The sequence below is a fragment of the Myripristis murdjan genome, chromosome 21, assembly GCF_902150065.1.
Source record: "Myripristis murdjan chromosome 21, fMyrMur1.1, whole genome shotgun sequence".
Lineage (NCBI taxonomy): Eukaryota > Metazoa > Chordata > Actinopteri > Holocentriformes > Holocentridae > Myripristis > Myripristis murdjan.
Genome location: NC_044000.1, coordinates 10,004,958 through 10,021,560, shown reverse-complemented (window position 1 = coordinate 10,021,560; position 16,603 = coordinate 10,004,958). Strand labels below are relative to the sequence as shown.

General features: G+C 38.2%; 1 protein-coding gene across 3 annotated transcripts in view; it reads left to right on the top strand.

The window, feature by feature from the left end:
* gulp1a (GULP PTB domain containing engulfment adaptor 1a) overlaps positions 1-16,603 on the top strand; it is an 80,719-nt gene that overhangs the window by 31,806 nt on the left and 32,310 nt on the right. The window lies entirely within an intron of this gene.

Sequence of the window (16,603 nt, the reverse complement as noted above, 5' to 3'; positions counted from 1 at the left end):
CACTCACCTCAAATCAACCTCAACCCAGACGCTCCCAAAGCAATATGTACAAGCTGATTGTTTGCTCGGTAAATGTCTATGTGGTGTTGGTTTTGGAGCTAAATGGAGCTGAGAAGGCAGTATACCACTCCAGAGGCACACAGCTCCTTGACTTGGTGCTTCATGACGGGATGAAAGCAGGAGTGAAGTGACATTTTGATGCCATCCTTTTAATCGGCTTATAGTGCATTTAAGCTTTGCCACGGCATGTGTACCTTCTGATTTTAAGTAATCTTTCAAATTTATTCACTACTGCTAAAAACACACTTAAAGATTGTCATATTGTGTACCTTGACATGTAATACTTATCATATTTGCATAGCAGATATACAATTTGACAAAACCAGCAATATCTGTGTCTACATGTATGCACATGTACATGCTTATGCACATGTACATGCTTGTGCACATGTACGTGTGCATACAAGTGAAAGTTTGAGGTAATTTGCTTGTTTCAGCTTCAAGTTGCTTCATGAGTGCCAGCCTCTGCCTACTGCCCACTATGTTAAAATGTAATATTGTGGGGCAGGGAGTGAGAGTGGGTAGGAGGGTGTGTCTGTGGTAATAGACTGCTCATTTCTACTTGGGGGCAGTAACAATTTTATGATAGCAAAGTATTTGATGTTGCCAAAGATGAAATACCTGCCTTGATATTACTGATTGAGGTTTGGCTCGAAGTGCAAGACGGTTGCAAGTTTCAGCCCGCAGAGAGCAGTGCAATGCTGATTTTTGTACCCTCAGCAGTGGATGGTAGTTAAAAGTTACTATGCATGATTTTTAATATGCATGATATTTGGCATTTCAATAACATCAAAATATGTGGCATCTTAAGCTGATATTAGGCCCTTGTTTCTGCACTGGGTAACCAGCACTACCACCAGCTCTACATTTCTAACATCCCAGCCATAGTTACTAAAGTTATCATAGATAACGATATTGTGGGTTCTTTATTTGGCATTGTGTTTTCATACATGTAACGTTAGGTAGGAAGGTAGACACCTAACAGTAGCTTGAACATTAGTTGGGCAAGCTGTTAAAAACTGAGATTTAGGTCATTTGGTATCTCCGTATTGAAGCAGATAGCAGTAAACTCACTAGTGATACAAAACAATTCCTATAATTGTGAAAGGCCAGTGTACAACCAATATTATGTATGTCACGTAATGTCACTTGGCATGATGGCATCTTTTATAAAAATTGCGGCACACTGTTTTGTCTTGGCTTGTTGTGATGGACAGTGCTCCCTCTAGTGGCAAAAACAATATCGCACAGTATGATTTTTAGTAAAAAAAAAAAAAAAAAAAAAAATTAAGTACAGGATTAATGCTGTTCTCTCTACAGAAATCATGTGACCATGTTTACTGACTCACTGTAGACATTTAACTTTTCATGTTTATGCCTTCTAAAGGTGAGAAGAATGTGCTTCATGCTCATCTTCAACAAAATGTTGTATAGCTTATTTGGTATTTTAGCTCTGTAACATAGAGTGTGTTAGTTCAAATTCTCCAGACCTGTGTGTGTGAGGCATTTAGCTGTTTTAATGGAGGTGTGATTATCAGCTCCGATTCAGCTGTGAGTGGTAGATGGAGCTCATCTAAAACTACCCGTGAAGATTGATTTTTTTTTTTTTTTTTTTCAAAGATGTGATAAGTAAAAGTAGCAGATAAAGCAAACTCAAATATCCGCAGTGTCCTCAATAACGGGCCTTGTTAGTGTACTTTTAGTAGTGAAAATGAAAACTTCACACAACATGGACACCTTGAAAGCCTAGCTGTCCCACTCTTTGAGGCTCACTTCATTGTAGTAGGCTTTTATAAGGTAATAAGTCAAAATAAGATAGTACTACACGTCTGCTTGAACTTGTCACATTATTAAAGCGTGTGCTGGAGACCTCTTTGACTTGATTTTTGTGTGCTTACGTTCAAGAAACTGAATGGAGATGGCACATGATGGATGGAGACTGGCAAAGAGTTAGAGCAAAGGAGAACTGCATGCTGTAAAGTCAAACCTTTGATGTTTTCCCGCATTGAGAATGGGAATGTATTAGAAACTGATCAAAGTTTTTTCTGACCAGACTTCACAGGTCCCGCTTGCCTCTGCAAACCATGACACCTATTCAAAAAAGTGGCCAGTTTGATCTGATGCGGTAGCTCTTTAAGCATGCAAGTCCCGTGTGTAGTGCTGTGGATCTTTTGTCTCGAATTGAAGCGCCTTGTCTAGTTTTCATGCATAGGTACATTTTTGAGAGTAAACATGGCTTGAGAAGTCCTTTTGATATATAGTTTGAAAGTGGAGCTCCCCGGGCTCTCAAAAATAGGCTAGTCAACACATTTAAAACAGTTGCTGACAGTAAAATATGGCTTGGTGTAAATGACTTTGGACAGATTTTATGTCTAAGCTGGGGAATGTCTTATCATGCAGAAACAGGGCTGCAGATTATAAGTAAATTATTGAGGTAGATTTGGGCCATAAATGGGCCATTGAAATTCCTCTTTCAGATTTATGAGTGTGTCACAACAGTTAAAAGCGGCATTTTTATTTTATGAAACACGCCTGCAACCTGAGGCAAATGCAAATGTAATGGGTATCTGCTATCATGTATCATACACCACTGTTACACACAGAAGTATTGCTTTCTGTCTCACTGATGATAGTTCTTGTAAACAGATTCTTTTTTTTTCTTTTTTTTTAGGGTAGATATTGTTTTCAACTTCAACAAAAGACCCATGCAGCCGAAGCAATATGATGCCTTCTTTTGATGCAATGTTTTCTCGTCACCTTAAAAGACCCAGTCAGTAAACTCAGTGTGATGCCTCTTTTTGAAACAATATTGAAACAATATTACTCCACTACTGTCTATTGTTGAATTCATTCTTCGGTTTGAATACACTGTTTTTTCCAGTCTCAGTGATTGGCTGAATTTTTGATACATCATCTGTCACTTTTGTATTTCTAGTCAACAGTGATTTATTTCATACCAAAAAAGAAAAATAACCCCAATGTTACATTACAGTTGGTGTGAGTAAACTTTGAAGGTTGCCCAAACTTTTGTAGGTGAGACACAGGGATAGCAAATGGGGCAGTGATTGTTTTGACATATTCAAATTCTCCAGCATATATATTTTAGTTATGGCCACTATGACATGTAGCAGAGAAGCATCGATGGCAATTCCAAGAAAATTTCCCGAGCCAAATTTCCATAGTTTGTTTTCACATCTTCAGCTAATGCCATCACCAAGGAACTGACATGCCTCATGAAAATGATCCATTGAGCCATTACAGTCTTTTCAAGACATAGTCAAAGGTGAACAACAATGAGGAGAGGCAGTTGTCTAAAATCCCCATTGACACACATCATCAGTCAGACGAGACCTGACATCATCACATCGGGACTGTTGTTGGAGTGAGGGCTGTGGCTTGCTTTCATATTCATACATTCCACATTTTGAGTACCATCGCTACTTTAACAAATATGTCAGTCACTGAGGGTCTTTGAATGCTGGTATGCCTTTGTAGAAATACCATTTTGAATATAGATGAGTGTTGAAATGGGATGAGAAATCGAAACATAAATTTAAGCACCTTTTAATCACAGAAGAAGGCAGGCCTCTACTACATAATGCATACAAAACATGCGACTATGATTCTCAAAGATATATCCCCACTCACTAAATTTTCTTAAAATTAAGAGAATAAACTCTGGTTAATTCATCTATCTTTATTGCGAAGCAGTTTAAATGTATTCAGTCTTTTTTAATGAAGTGGTGAAACTGATTTATTCAAATCTTTATCATTTTGTTCACTGAACTGAATCACTGTGAACCACTAAATACAAATAGTGACACCCTTGTAGAGCCTAATGAGCACTGTTCTGCACTCAAATTTTGTTGAATTATCTTAGTAGTTCAAAACAAATTATCAAGTGAAATGCTTTTCATCTGAGGAGTAATCTTTTTTTTTTATTTTATTATTATTATTATATATTTTTTTATCTTATTATCTTCTTTCTTTCTTTCTTTCTTTCTTTCTTTCTTTCTTTCTTTCTTTCTTTCTTTCTTTCTTTCTTTCTTTCTTCTAATAGATATATGTTCCCAGAGTTTGCAGTCAGACACTGCCCTCCTGCAGTCAAACTTTGTCAAGGATTAAGTCAGGAATTTCATTTCAGTAAAAAATTAACAATTAGCGAGCAGCTGTCAGATGGTTTGCATAATTTCTCACCATGTAGAGTATTGGTTTTGGAAATTCTGTTCTGTATGGAGAGCAAAGGCCAAATGATATGTTGTTGATATATAGACAGGACAAAGAGGCTGCTAGTTGCTGCCTGATCAGCAGTAGGAGCAACCATTTTTCATGGATCCTCATGATGGACCTTGATGGATCTGTATAATCTTTATCCAAACATTTCAGAGAAGTTGACGTGCTCCTCTTAAAAAAGCTACGCTTGGTCAGCTGTTCTCTTTCCCCAGGAATTCACATGACCCAGTCAAGAACCAGACTTCTCCATCAGATCTATTTTTGCAATAGAAATGCTGCCCTGAGACATGCTACTCCAACAGTCTTTCATGTGCAAATGTAATAAATGGGCACACAAATTCTTGTTTTCTGATCTACTATCAGTGCACACAGCATGTAAACTCAGTATGCCACCGCTTTTTGTTTTGATATATTCGAAGACACAATAGAGAAAGAGGAAGGGAAACCTAGAATTAAGCAGTGAATGTGGTTTATCAACACTGAAGGCTTCCAGTTTTATGTTGATTGAGATCTAGGAATAGCACATCATAAAACTTTAACTGCAGTAGGAATAGCTTGGTGGAGGAATTACCAAGGGGTGTCATAAAAAAAAGCTTAAACTTGATCAGCTTTTTTGATTAGCCGATATGTAATAACCAATCAAGAATGTTAATTTAAAACTGCAGTTAACGTTTAAAATGTTAGGTTTTGAATGTTTTGATTGTGCAAAAATCACCATAGAAAATGACTTTCATCACATTAATTTGTAACAGGTTGGGCTGTTGTTTTTAACTTTTGTGTCATAATTTTGGTGCAAAGCCTTTAGACAGTTACTGTGATTTAGAAAAATTCAAGGTATAGCCTACAGACTTGACATAAAAAAATGGTCAGAATAAACAATGAGTAGAAGAAACAGAACTAGATCAAATGTTGACATATTTTGAGGCTTATTTTGTGTTTTAGGCATTTAGGCATTGTTGAATATGTGATATGTATATTGTATTGGATTTCATTAGTTCTAGATATAGCACATTCAAATTATTTACATCTTTTTAAGTGTGTTTAATCCTTAGTGACAGCTATTAAGAAAAAACTACAACTTTCTTCAATTTGGGAATATTTTTAGCCCAAGTTGAAGGCACTATGCTTTGCAGGGACTCTGAGATGCCTTATTAATACGAGAAAATAGAGTAGAGTCACTGTAGTCTAAATGCAAGGAGATAAAAAGAGAATTGCCTTCTCCAGGTTACTAAATTATACAAAAAATGGCTTATTTTTAGAAGTTGTTCTCAACTGAATAAGCAAGACTGCATTCTCTTTCCTGTTTACAAGATGCCAAGCTGAATTTTCTTACTTGTTCATCACTGTTTTACTCAGCATCAAAAAATGCTCCCACATTTCTGGCAGCTGGCTTCACAATGTCACTGTGCCTAGTTCATTAGGAAACAGCTCTTCTGTGTTTGGCAGTCCAAATATATCTGCTGCTGATTGCTGTCATCATTTAGCTGTAGAAAAAGTGGTCAGGCTTGCCACATGTCCTTTAAAAAGTCTAAAATTCAATAACTTGAATTTTAGGCCTTGAAATGTCTTAAATATCATGTTGATAGGTCTTAAAATGGATTGGATTATCAAGTTAATTTTACTTTTATAATGCTGCATTAAAAATGTAGATAGATAAGTGCCTAATTGATCTTAAGATAAATTTAGGCATCCAGCAGCTTAATACAATGCACATTTAAATTAGGGATGCTAACCGGTGGCCGTTTGACCGGTTGTTGACCGTTTGAACTTTAACCGAATAATGTTGTCAGTTAAAAACCCTTTAAGCCCAAACTAGAGTGCCTGTAGAGAGAGGGTCTCCTTATGCCTCCATTGCTGTGAAAAAACGGAACCGTTGGAGTGAACGGAGTTGTCGCCACTCTCACTCTACAGGCACTCTAGTCCAAACGTGTCGTCGCCGACACAAATGCGCATGTCAGATTGTAAATACCGTAACTACCGTAAGGTTTTATCGATTGAAAAATTCCAACTGTTCCTGAAGGTGGAGAAGTTGCTCTTGCACTTACATACAGTTTAATACGGTAAACATGGCGATGGGACGCTCTGCCGGGTTTCGATGACGTCATTACGCACAGAGCTCAGCTCGGTAGAGACAGACCGGAGAAACCATAGATATCGATAATAATTATAGTATATTATAATTATATTATAGATATTATAGATATCTATGGGAGAAACGAGCCAAGCTTATGTTTGTCGCGGACGTAGTGGTATGCGTCCGGGGCAAGACAATGGCGCCGGTGCTAGCGCTGCTAGCTTCTATTTGTTGCGGTGATTCTTTTATGGTTTACAGACAGTAAAATAATAATCTCGGTTAACCGAAATAAACCGATTAATGAGGCCCGGTGGTCGACCAAGAAAATTTTCCATTTTCGCCATCCCTAACTTAAATACACACAATAATAGTTAGCAGTGCACACAGTAAAAATTAGCCAGTGCAGAGTAAGTGCACTACACATGAACATAAGATTGTGAACACAAGGTCCTGTACATGTGCACAATGGAAATTTGTATTGATCTGTCATATAAAAAATCATATTTGTTACACTGTAATGACATTACAAAAAGAAAGCATGAAACCAATAACCACCGCAGACACTGTGCAGCCTGGTCAGAATTTATCTGAGAACACCCATTAATCACAAACACGGTTCTGCATTCAGTCATTTTAGTTGAATCATGATGAATGTGAATAATTCATTTACTTTACAAGTAATCCTGAGATTTTCCTTCATATGGACGTGGAATAGGTCTGACGCTGCCTTCAGAATGGTCTTTAAAAAGTCTCACTTACTGAAACCTGCAGAAAACCCTGTAGTGATATTTAGTGCTTATGTAGTAATAGTATTAGTAGTAATGTAGTAATAGTAATAGATTATGTAGTAATAGTTTGTATTTACATATCTAGGGTATCATTTGTGTAAGGTTAGACAAATCCTGTAGGCTGCTCTGATCTCTTAGTGGATGGTCTTTAGTACTATTTAGCCATGTAGACTTTCATATGTTTTTCCTACACTGCTGAGTGCAGTCAGACTTTTGACGGCACTCCCCGATTTTCATTATTTTATTGTTATTTTTTCAGCCTATTTTAACTATATTCCTATACCCCCAGACACACAGTGATGATGCTACTGTTCTTAAATCATTTTCTTCATGCAGTGGTTTCAAAACTTTTGCAAGGGACCTTAACTGATGAAGTAAGGGAACTATGCAGCTATTCCTCTATGCAATATTAAAATCAGACAAAGCCAGCAACATTTGATATACCTCATAAAAGAAGAGACTGTAATGTAATGCATGCTTCTAATAATTGGCATGAAACATGACTAAGCACCCGAAAACAAGTGAGGCTCTGCCATCTAGGGTTATACAGACATCCCAAGGGGTGACAGCCTTTGTTAGAGTCAGAACAGACAGAAAAATATTTTTAATATGCCATTCAGATGTTATTTTTACCACTCCAGAGGTCTCCCATCTGAGGAACCAGGGCACTTTGATATTGAATACTTGTGGCACATATGCTATCTCTGGAAAAAAAATAGATGAGAGGATTTGATGAGAGGCTACACTATGATGCTGCTATCTTTGAAATATTGAAATCTTGACAGTCGCTTTACCCTGAAGACATCTATCCTTTACCGGTGAATATCTTGGAGCTTCAGCATAGATGGGTGGCGATGTCACACTTTTTGCCCCAAAGGATTCTGACTGAAGTGTCTTAAAGCACCAGCCATCTGCAGGTAACATCCACACACCTCATTACTTTTTTCACTGTGGAATGTCACAGGCATTTCTCAAATAATGTGGTTTGACTACAGAAAGCTCTACGCTCAAGTGAATAACAGTTGGGCGTTGTCAGATACGCGCTAATGACAGAGTGTAAAAATGAAGATGTCCTCTGCCCGCGTGTACCTTCAGTGTAGGGTTCACAGCTGAAATACTTGTAATTGCCAATTAGGTTTTATTCACATAGTGTTTACTTCTCCCATGTTATTGCTCAATATGTTTCCATCCACAAGCAGCATATTAAGAAGATTTTCTCTTATGAAATGATAGACACTGATCCCTTTTCTTCCAGAAGCATCCACTTTAGCCCATCACCAAGTATTTTAGAACATAAAGTTGGTTGTAATCCTACAAATCGCAACAGTGACGAAAAAAAAAAAAAAGCATAATATTGGCATTAAGTAATGATGATCTCTCAGATGTGCAAATTTTCCAGCACATCCTACTTGTGTCCCCTTTGTTTCCCATTGACTTACAGAATGTATGTGAAATGTGGAGTTTCACAAGAGATTTGTGACTTCCTCTCTGGGTTACATACACAGTATCCAGCTATCCAGTTTCCATAACACTGACTCAGTTCGACATTATATTGTGAATTTTGATAGTTGCTAGGCAGGATATTGTTGCATTAGCTCACTAAAGACACTGTATTTTTATTTTTTTTTTTTTAATTCTTATTCTCATTCTTCTTCTTCTTCTTCTTATTATTATTATCATCATCATCATCATCATTATCTTTATCCTTATTATTATTATTATTATTATTATTATTTATTTGTTTATTTATTTATTTATTTACTTAATTTCTGTCTGCACCTCATTATGAAATGGACAGGATTTTTATTTTATTTTATTTTATTTATTTATTTATTTTTTTATTTTGTTTCTTTCAAAGAAAAAAAACAGATCAGATTATATATAGGCATGGGATATCTGGGATTGGGCTCTGTCTCTCCATCAAACATAATATCTCAGGCGACACAGTCATCATTTGTCATTTTATTTTATTGTATTTTATTGTATTTTATTTGTTATTTCATTCAGCTGATCTATCAATCATTCAGTCAGTCCTGTAGTTTTTTTTAATGCTGGCTTGAGGTTTTGATGAAACTTGGAGGGATAGTTCATCCGTTCACTGTACTACAGTGTTTTAAAGAATACACTAATTGAATAAAAGGGGGCATTACAACAAAAGGTCAAAAATCTCTAAAACTCAAACAAATCTATTATCTGATTTTGATGTGACCTGGTAGGATGGTCTTGCATTAAAAAAACAAAACAAAACAACAAAAAACACTAATTGGTCTAAATGTATATTTAAAGGTCATTGTAAAACTATGAAAGGCCCTAACTCCCACGCCATAAGTCTGATTGACACCAAACTTGGCACACAATCCCTGTCATCCTTATAGATTACACTGACTACAGTGCCCAGTGAGGACACTGTAATTAAAGGTCAAACTTTCAGAAGCCGTAATGGCAACATCAACAGCCCAGTGTTGATGAAGCAAGGGGGGATTATGCATCTTGTTGCTGACTGGCCCAAGGGGTTTGTGCATCATTCATGGGAGGGGGGGTGTCATACTCAAGGGCAAAAATCTGCTTCACATATTATTAACCTGACTTTCTCTATAAGATGCAACACATACTGAACAAGGATTACCTATTTTAGGAATGATACAGCTTTTTTGCTTTACTAGTTGTTATTACAGCTGGGGTGGTGTGGCTCAGGAGGTGGAGCAGTCAAGATGCCTTATCAGACAGTTCCTGCTTCGATCCCCAGCTCAACCAGAAAATATGTCCAGGTGTCCTTGAGCAAGACACTGAACCAACAGCTGCTCATGCTGGGCAGGTCGGCACCTTGCACGACTGCCTCTGCCAACCGTGTATGACTGTTGGTGTGAATGGGTGAATATGAGACATTTAAAAAGTGCTTTGAATGGTCAGTAGACTATAAAAGCGCCATTGAAATGCTTTCCATTTGCTATAGAAATGCAGTCCATTTATCCACTCAATAGATTGCAGATGGATTTTAAGTTCCTGAAGTTACTGCTCTCTGCATTTCCCCGTGATATGAACGTGCTGTTGGTCTTATTCAAGGTCCATGATAAGTGACTAGATAATAGTTGCTCCTATACAGATCTGACCTTACACAGAAACATTCAAGTTACAAATGATTGATCGGTTCATTGCTAATGTATATCAATTATAGTTTTTTTAAAAGAGAAAAGTAAAGCCCTTTTGTCAGTTTTTGTATTTCTTTGAAACACAATTTTCTGTGTGGTGTTGGACTTCATACTCATATCATACTTAGCCTTTATGCTAACTCTGATGTTTATGGTCTCAACGCCTCATACAAACACATGCATTCAGCCAAGGAGAATAAGCTAGTGAAGACTTGCACCATAGGATGTGCTTCCAAGTTTCTGTTCTGTCTGTGTTGTCTTAGGTGAAAAATGGCGGGGACTTGGAGAGGAAAGGATGCGAATTCAAAGGGGCTCAGTAGTTCTGGTGGTCACAATTCCTAGAAAAACACCACATTGAGGTTTCCTGTGACTGTTTTCTTCCCGAAGGAAATTTGTATATTGATTGCTAAGTGAAAAGTGGCCACTGCTGAAACACTTCCCAAGACTGTGGTAAAGTTTGTAAGCAAATCTAAAGTAGTTTGTATTGTTCTGTCTGTGGTCAGTGACATTGAAATAGTACGCATGCAGGCAACCAAAATGAAAAGTATTGTATGAATTCAGGGTTTCCCACAGGAAAGTAGTTGGGCGAGGCAGGGGATTTCCTATCCTGCCTATTATTAATGCTAGGTATCTCTATAAAGGGTCTTTCAGATGCTTCTGACTTTACTCTCTGCTTGTGCATTCTGCATAGCTGGCAAAACATCCCTCGAAATCATTATAGTTTATTAAAATGATGAAGCTTTTTTGTTATTAGTTTCTTGTATGACTCACCAGGGCCCATTTTACATAGCCAACTGCTGCAATTCCCTAACACCCAGGAAAAAGAACTTATTATTGTGTATTATATTTTTATTATGTTTTTAAGTGTTTGGGATAATGAAAGTGAACTGCAAAAAATGAAGGCACAGTTGTGTTCTCTGTTAAGGACACCAGGACTCAATACATAAAGCCCTCAGTGGGGGCTCAGTGCTGCTCAGTGGGACTACACACACACACACACACACACACACACACACACACAAAGTTAGACAATCACCTCTAGGATCCAGGAAACATGAGGCTAGGCTAACTGCAGTTTCTTCTGCCTTGTTTTTGACTATGCTCCTCCCACAGCCTCAGCAATGCTAAAAGCTTGAATCTGAGCTCTAACCCTCTACTGCATGAATTATGTTTTGTGTGTGTGTGTGTGTGTGTGTGTGTGTGTGTGTGTGTGTGTGTGTGTGTAAAATTTTTCAGAATTGTAATCATAGTAACAACTAAAATAATACAGCAACTTTTAAATTTCCATATTTTTGAGTTTAGTATCGCTTTAGGTTCTTTTTGCTCTGTGTAATAGCTCTGTATTTATTTGTTGTGTCAGTTAATTTTTGGTCAGTTTGGCTTTTTTATGAACCTTGTTCGGATTTCTCATTCTGTGTGGAAGCAGTTGCCTTCTCATGGTAACATCAAGTGGAAAACCAATGCATTTAATTATACTTATGCTGTCAGCTTATCATGCCAACTACAAGATAAGACTATTTCCAAAAAACTGTTTTTGCTGTTTTGTTCAGCCATAAGAAACAATGCAAATGTATTGCTTTTCACATATAAGAACATGTTTCTGAACACATGTGGACTTGAATAACCAGTTGAGCTCTGCTGGTCGGGTATTATTTTGCACATTTGAGCAAGTAAATTATTGCATGAGGGTACACTCATAAATAAAAATAACACACTAAAGCACGCACCTCCCGGCCACTCCTGCATGTGTTTGGTTTGTAAAGACGCACCAAACTATCGACGAGGGGCCGGGAGTAATCATACATCTTTGACCATTTCTAGAGGAGTCTCTGTTGAAGATGGTTTTGGGAAACGCCTCGAAGCTGAAGAAGCTTCGTAATATGGATTTTACAGTCATCTCAGCCTTAAGAGCCTTTTGGGAAACGGGACCCTGTTCTGTTTACTAATTCGTACCCAGCACACGGCTTCACTGAATACAGCTGAATTGAGAAAATTGTCTATAACGTGTTCATACAAATTGGCCAGTATAACAGCAGACACAGACTGACCTTTTGAGCTGTCTGGATCAAGTGTGCAGCTCAGCAGTTAGTGGACGACCGTACCCTGTAGACACCCTCCTGTTTTCACCTTTTACCTGGTGATCTCGCTCGCTTGTCCCTTTTAATTAGTTTGCCGGGGTTGTAGAATCAGCAAGAAATGCCAGTGCGTGACCTATTGAGTTTTGCTGTTGTACTGTTTGGCGGTAAATTGATTTCAGCGTGAAGCGTTAATCATTATTATTATTATTTATTTATTTATTGATTGATTTTTTTTTTTTTTTTTTTTTTTGATATAGTCTTGGGACTGTTCATTAACAACAGACTGTTCATGATATAATTTTTTTTTAAGTGGTTGAGGGTAAGAAGAAGTAAGGTAAAATAAAAGTGTTCAAAGGTTTAACTGTTATCTGTGGGAAAAAAAATCTCCCCAAGGTAACTTTTAACCTCAGCGATGTTTTAACTTGAAGTTTCTAATACTATGCATGTGGCACACTTTTAAATGTCACCAAGGTAATTGAAGTTACGCACCTAACCTGCTCCAGGGCAGGTTTTGTTCAGACTATTGGATTTAAACGTACAAAAAGCATCTCAGATATTGACTCTCTGGAAAATTAGCATTAGCGTTCTTAGATTAGCATTACCATTGTTGCAAAAATGTGATTTACAAAACCCCATTTGAAACAAAAACATTGCATTCAAATGAATTATCAGGTCATTTGCCCATGCTTGCTATAAAATAGGGCTTCCAACAAATAGCAGGTAGCTCACAGGAGCAGACTACAACGATTAACAGTAAGTGAAAGTTGCTGATGCATTGTTAGTGTGTTTAATTCTTTCATAGGATTCCCAAGAGTGATTGATATAATAGATGTGTGGCCCTATTCCCATCACTGCCACCCAGGGGAACATGAGGCCTACTTTGTGAACAAAAAATACTTTCACAGCCTCAATTCGATGACACAATATTGTGTAAACAGCACGTATGCCTGTTGTCCCTAAATGACAGTGCAGTGTTATTTTATTTTATTTTATTTTTTTTACACATATTTATTGTTGTAATATTTATGCATTCATACCAGCTACAGTTTTCCTCCTCCAGTTTCTTGTCTAGAGTAATCCAGGTTTGATGGAGTGAATTGAAAACAACCCTCACAAGATCAGCTAGCTGGGATTGCCGTTTTTTGGTTTTGTGAAGCCCGTTATCTCGACTGTGCTGAGCTTGCTGGGTGACACAGGGCGTGGCTCCTAAGCTTGAAAGTCCAGTTTCACAAACTATAGGTCAAGAACTGAAATGGTGGAAGAACAGCTGATGCAATGCAGTTGGCCAATTAAAACTTGATTGCATCCTATTAGCTTTCACCTTAGAAATAACCTTGAGAATTGACTTACATCAGTATTTTATGCCGCAGACAAACCAGCCATATAAACTCATTGGCCCTTAAGAGGCTTTCAATTCACGCAGAATTGGGCTTCAAGAACAAGTTGGAAATAAATCACTTCAGCAAAGCAAATGCTTGTGTTAATGTAGTGTAGATGGATATGCGATATATAGGAGTGGGAGATAAAAATGACACTTCACTTATGGCCATAGCCTGCATAATTTGGATGCAGTGAATGGTGCCGGGACTCAATGGCCATGGTCACTGAAAATACACTTCTGTGAAGACAAATTTGCAGGGGTGCTTAGCTCAAATATGGAACACAAATCACGGGAGCTTTCTAATCTCAATGAAAATCCAGTGAAATGCTTGTCATTGACATGCACCTTCCTGCCTTCCGACCCCCTTTTACACACACACACACACGGACACACACACACACACACACACACACACACACACACTGACAGCACCCAAGCAATGCATCATCTGTCCTTGCATTGGGCTGTGTACAGTAGCAGTACCCCTTTTCCATCATAGCAAATGTGAGGGCTGGTTCAGAGCTAGTGCCTAATCTCAAACCAGTTCTGAAAACTGAAAACTGGTTCCACAGCAACACCAGATCTTTGCTGGTCTACAACATAGAACCAACAAAGAACAGCTTATGTCTGGAGGCGGGATTAGCAATCAGATCAGTGTTTCAGCCAAGTCGAGATTGTGCTGAATACTGTAAAATGTCAACAAAAAGCCGAGTCAAAACATTGAAGTAGTCATAAGGCATCAGGCTATTTAACAAACCTATTTTAACCCTTTAACCCACTTGTTATCTGCAGGAGAAAAGTAGCCTCCTCCGGCCAGCGTCCACTGCGGCTGCGGTATAGCTGCTGTGAGGAAATTGTTTTCCTGTTATTCCTGCTCACTGCACCAGGACAACGGCAGCGAATATGAGTTTGGGAAAGCAGAAACGTGTACAGCTACGTAATCACATGGCTCTCTCACCAGCTCTAGCCTGTGGAAAAGCAAACCGGTTCTTAGAAGATTCACAAGTTGAACAGACTTTGAACTGGCACTAGCACCAGCCCTGAACTGGCACTATGTTCTTGTTGGTGGAACGGGTATGTGTAAATCAGGAAACTGAAAATAAATCTTAGGTATGTAAAACTGACAGTGATGCTTCACATCTTTTACATATTCAAGAGTTTAAGACTGCAGGGCTCAAGGCTTTGTTTTTGTTAGGATTCTTCTCCTCCTGTTTCATTTTCTTTTCCAAATTCTGTCAGATCACGTTTGGTCATGCTGAAAAACATCACCATTGTGACAAAATGGCAGTTTTTCAAATAGCAGCATGTTAGGCACCATTTCACCTCCACTTTCAGGACTGTCACCAAAGTGTTCTGTCTTTGATACGTGGAACTTTTCATTGTCACTGCCAAAATACTTTAGCCACAGGCATGGGCCTCATGGCTGCTTGCAGTTATAGTATTTATTTAGTGTACTGTCAATATCATACTCTTGGCTGGTTTTGTTGAGTAGTGTAATTGAACCAGTTGATAATTATCAACAGGTAGATAGTTCCCCGGTCAATACTTTATGCACATGCACAGACCAAAATAACCAAACAAGCAAACAAACAGCCACCTACAGTTTAGTTGTATGCTATGTTGTTCCCCCTGTTGTAGAGATGGGTAATTCCTTTAACTGATAGTACTCAAGACATGTGCGGTCTGCCAGGATTTTCAGGCAAGATTTGCAACCCCTTTAGAACTGATGTGAAACTTTGATCTCAAAGATGATTTAGGATTTTGAAATCCAGCAGCCACTTAAAAGGTCAGTGTACTGACCCACAGGGCTGGAAATCTGCCTCCCTACCAGCAGGGAGTGTGCAGCCCTGGTTCCTCTCAAAATTCCAGCTGGGTTTCCTGGGTGCTTCTCACATAGTTGGCAGACTATGGTATATCACATTAGTGAGCAACATGGAAATCCAGGCAAGACCAACTTGCGAACTTCTGAAAAATAGTTTTGTCTAAATTTTGTGTGATCACATGTGCGCCTTTTGAATCTTTAACATCCCCCATACATACAGTTGGCAGCAGCACAGTAATAATGTTCAGCAGTTTCACAGGTGGAAAAAAAATGATCACCTGCTGTATGTTTCATAGAAAACTGTTAAATCAAGACTGCAATTAAAACAGTATCTGCACAAATAAATACTGTAACTCACCAGAAATTCCATGACATGTCTGGCATTTTTACCCTCTTTGTCTGTGTAACTGAGCATTCTTTCCTATGAATGTTTTTTTTTTTTTTCTTTTTAAACATAGTGTAGATTGGAGGGGCCCCAGCTCTGAAACTGGAAAATGTCTGGGCCAAATACTCTTCTCACCTCACCACAGCTGTTCATACAAGACACAAACATGAAATGATAAAGGCCACAGCAGAGAACAAACCTAGAAAAATAAAGTGTGAACAGAAAACCCAGATTCATGAGACACTCCCTGTTTTAAATGCTCTCAGAGGCAGGAGCAGGAGGTCCGCCGGCCAGAAAAAGCATACTACCACCCAGGGCTCTTTCAAACCAAACCTCTAACCGGAAATCAGAGAAGTACAAGGACATGTTTTCAGTTGTATCACAGGGACCTTTGTAATTTGGCTGGCAGATGTGTTTGTTTTAGGGTTGTAGGATTTTTTGTAGTTTTGTTGTCTTTCATTTTGTCTCTTTTATTTTGGAAATCCTATTATGTCTTTAACATTATTTCCCCAAAGTTGTCTTTGCTGTGTTGCTCCATGCTAGACACATGAAATTTCACAATATGATAGATATGTTGGTAAAGCAACTTCATTTTCAGTACGTCACGAAAATAGTTGATTCAGTGCATTAAAA